General features: G+C 48.9%; 1 pseudogene; it reads right to left on the bottom strand.

Annotated features, from left to right (window-relative positions):
- Positions 1–334: 334 nt before the first annotated feature.
- LOC109023724 (interferon-induced transmembrane protein 3-like) lies at positions 335–1,319 on the bottom strand (annotated as a pseudogene).
- Between the last annotated feature and the right edge of the window lie 3,111 nt (positions 1,320–4,430).

The raw sequence follows: 4,430 nt of genomic DNA, 5'->3' as shown, positions 1-4,430 counted from the left end.
CCTGGCCAAATTTTGTATTTTTAGTAGAGACGGGGTTTCACCATGTTGCCCAGGCTGGTCTTGAACTCCTGACCTTAGGTGGTCCTTCCTCACAGGTGTCTTGGAGATTACATGAGTTTGTCTCTGAACGTGCTTACAAGGGTGTTTGGGATGCAGAGGACACTAAATGACAGCTGCTGCCACTGCTAGTTTTAGTATTATGATGCCCATTATTTATTTATTTTTCCAGGAACATGTGGACTTTATTGAATGCCATTGTAGAAAAATGTGTGAGGATAAAGGGCTGATACAGGACTTGGCTCTGGGGGCAGGGCAAGGAATAGAAAGTGGAACATGTGGGAGAGGGCGTGGGCCGAGCTCCTGGCCTGGATGATGCCTCCTGGTCTATCGATAGATTTCGAAGGTCAGCACCGGGATGATGATGAGCAGAATGGTCATGAGGATGCCCACGATCAGGGCCCAGATGTTCACGTGCTTGGCGGTGGAGGCATAGGCCTGGGCCCTGGTCAGGTCGCCAACCATCTTCCTGTCCCTAGACTTCACGGAGTAGGCAAATGCTATGAAGCCCAGGCAGCAGGAGTTCATGAAGAGGGTGTTAAACAGGGACCAGATGACATGGTCGGTCACAGAGGTCTCGCTGTGGATGTGGATCACGTGGACGTCAGGGGAGCAGGGTTGTGGGGCGCCGCCAGCACAGCCACCTCTTGCTCCTCCTTGAGCATCTTATAGTTAGGGGAACGGCTGCTGTTGGCGGGAGTGAAGAAGGTTTGGACAGTGTAGTTCATGGTGTCCAGTGAAGACCAGCTGTGGCCGGGTTGCTGGGATGGTTCTCCTCTGATGACCATTATGATCACCACTGCTGTTCCTACCATTATTACCAGTTCCATTATTACTATTACTAATACTATTATTAATATTACTATTATTACTAGGATTATTACCACTAATAGCGGTATTACTACTACAACCACCACTTACCACTATTACTGTTACTGCTGCTATCATTATTACTACCGTTACTATCATTACTACTAATGTTACTACTACTTCTACTATTGCTATTTGTTTAGTCGAGGCAGAAGAGCTTGGCCTTCCATGCATGGACAGCCACCTCCCATGCCTAATGACTTAGCTCTGGGCTCTGGGAGCAAGAACTCAACTAAAGCCCTACACTTGGAGGCTGAGTCCCAGCCTGGTGCAGTTGGAGGACGCAAAGGCACGGGGCGGTGCCCTAGAAAGACGCAGCTGTCAGTTGGCGGTGCGGAGGCAGAGCTTTCGCGGCTCCCTGCCTCCCCACCCCCACGTTTTGGGAGCGGCTGGGTTTGTCTCCCCTGGAATGCATCTGTGTTCTTCCTGATGGCTCCTGGGTGTCAGGAAGCACCACGCCATTTCCAGCTTCTCAGGCTCATGGCTTAAAAGGACCCCAGCCAACTGTTCTTCCCAAGCAAGCAGACGGGATTTATGGTGGCAGTTTCTTCAAAGTGCTTCTTCTCTACCCAAATCCAGAAGCGAAACAAAACAGAACACCCCTTTACCTTTTCGAAGCCAGGAAAAGGAACTCCTCTTATTTTTTAAAAGGCCCGAGAGCTGCAAGCAAATGTCAACTTCATCCTGTGGTTTGATTTACATGTTTCTTTGGGACAAAATACAGCATTGAACTTAAAAAAAAACTTACAATGAACTGTTGTAACTCAGAACATGATGCACAAACCCAGATTTAATAAATGGAGCAAAAAAAAAAAAAAAAGTTCTTCTGAGAGGCGCCTCGTGTGAGGCTGTGCCTGTCTGGCAAATCATCTTGGAAATCGATTAGGTTAAACCGAGAGTCATTGAGTCCCAGCACTGGGATTGTCTGCTCCCTGCTCTGAAAAAATGGAAAAGCTACGTCCATAAGAGGCATGGATTTCTCTAGAGCTGGCCAAATATACGATGCTTTTTTCGAGTGCGATTTTCCCTAATTGTAATATTGTACATGGTCATGAATGAAAATTTAGGAAATGGAGAAAGGTAGAAAGACAACAATCCCCTGTTCAGAGAGAACCTCTGTTAATCTGTCGTAAATTTCCTGTCAGTCTTTTGTCCGTATATTTTAAAACCAAGGTGCTGTCATATTGTAGAATATGCTTTGTATTTTTTAAAAAATTTACTATGGCCACGATTTTTCTTTCTACCTCCTTCCTCAACCCGAAGGTACCTGGACTGATTGACAACGCCACCGGTCCAGCTTCATGAAGCCAGGTAACCGGGAGGCATCTGACCCTGCCTTCTCCGTCTCCCCAAAGCCTGTGTACTCCCAAGCCAGTTTCTTTGCCTCAGTATCTCTACCAGCCTCTCTCCATCCCAGTGACCACCACCCCAGTCTGAGCTGCTGAAATCTCTCACCCAGGCTGGGAAACAGCCTCCACCTGGTCTCCTTGCCTCCACGCTGGACCTGTCTACCCATTTTCCATGCTGCCATCAGAAGGAGCCTTGGAGATGCAAATCTCATCCCAGCACCCTTGATGAACACTTCCATGACTGTGGCCGTTGCTCCTAAGATAAAGACCAGATTCCTCCTCCAGGAAGCCTCCCTGTCTTTACACACAAAATCCCCTGCTTCAAAGCCACATGCCACTGACTACCGCTACTATTTGTGAGACTCTTGTTTACCCCTTCCCTGACTCTGGGAACCACTCTCTCTCCGGTACTCAATCCTGAGCATTCACTTGAGAACCTCATTTGTTGATAGAATGAATGAGAAAGCTCTCATTGCACATCCGAAAACATGATGTTAGGGCGGCATTGTGACTCCCATGATGCATCTCTGAACACCCACACAATTCTGGCATCTGCCATCCTAAGTGCTGAGGACGGTACCATCACCCGCATTTTGTTATCAGAGAAATAGACCTGGTTCTTAGTCTAAAGAGAGATACTGGGGAAACAGCTGAGCAGAAAGTAGGACTAGAGACAGCAGTCCCCAAAAATCCCTTCAGGCCTTGCTTCCTGAGCTGGGAGGGGAACTGCGGTTGCCAAAGGCAGCCCCGGCCCCCGGTGTTCTTCTGCTGCGTGACTCCCAGCCTGCAGTGACGCCCACACCGTCCCACTCTTATGATTGTCGAATTGTCTATTGTCACCACTCACTGGTGAGCGAGCCACCCGGGGCAGTTTTGAAAGACAGCTGGCGAGGTAAGCTGAGGCCACACGGCCAGCCCGGAGACACTGGCGGCGTCTAAACTCCCTTTCCTTGACTACGCTTTGGGGCTAGGTCCCCAAGTCCCTGGAGGCAGTGCAGAAATTCCACACGAAGGGGTAACTGGGGTGTCAAACAGGAGCGCCTGCGGCCACTCCAAGCTGGGACCCATCTCTGCCGACACCTCGGGGTGTCCCTGCTATATTCGGTGTCCTTTTGTTTCAAAAAAATAATTTTCCTCTTAGTACATGGCAGGTGGTGGGGTTTGTTGCTCTTGAAATGGCAAAGCAACTAGAGGAAAAACCAACCCACGCAGTCTGGAAGGGAAAGAACTGTCGAAGGCTGAGACTTGGATTCTCCCTCCTTAGCATCTGGGAGGCAGGCGGGGAGTGAAGTGTCTCATCCGTGAAGTGGTCGTCACTCTGATCCACATCAGTCCCGTTGTGATGAAGTTTGCTGAGCACAGAGCCAGTGATCTGGGGACTGCATTGAATTAAATTGAATTGATTATCATTTTCTTGAGACAGGATCTTGCTCTGTCACCCAGTCTCTATTAAAAATACAAAAAAATTAGCCGGCATGTCGGTGGGCTCCTGTAATTCAACTTGGGAGGCTGAGGCAGGAGAATCGCTTGAACCCGGGAGGCGGAGATTGCAGTGAGTTGAGATCACTGCCATCGCACTCCAGACTGAACGACAAGAGTAAAACTCCATCTTAAAAAAAAAAAAAGAAATTAATATTTATAGAGCTGAAGACAGTGCCTGGCACAAGTAAGATGGAGCACTTTGGAAATACAGTAGCTGTCTGGTTTCAATCACAACCATCTTAAAGGTGCAACTTGCATCACACTCCTTCTAGGTCCAGGCACACAGTGGCTCAGTCACCAGAAATGTATTCATGTTTTACCCCTTCATTTCCCTTGGGCTCCCCCTTTACAAATGCACACGCACACACACACACACACGCGCACACACATGGAGGAGACACAGAGCCCCTTTTCTCCATCAGTTTCCTGAGCCCAGCCCGCCAGGCAAGGGGATCGGCGAGGAGGGAGGAGGTTGAAACTCTCAACGAGGCTCCTGGTTCCCCATGCTCTTTGTCAACTTCCTAGGGAGAAGTCAGCCACATTTACTTTCTGCCTCCTTTTAGCCCTTCATTTAAAAGGAAAACATCCAAAGGCCCAGGCAAAAAGTCAGAAAAGGGGAGTCATAGAAACAAACTCTCTTCTCCCCAGGGCTGAGCAGGTGGAAGCAGAGGC

The sequence above is a fragment of the Gorilla gorilla genome, chromosome 18 (assembly GCF_029281585.2).
Source record: "Gorilla gorilla gorilla isolate KB3781 chromosome 18, NHGRI_mGorGor1-v2.1_pri, whole genome shotgun sequence".
Taxonomy (NCBI): Eukaryota; Metazoa; Chordata; class Mammalia; order Primates; family Hominidae; genus Gorilla; species Gorilla gorilla.
Note: the sequence above shows the minus strand (reverse complement) of the source record. Positions and strands in the feature narration are given on the sequence as shown.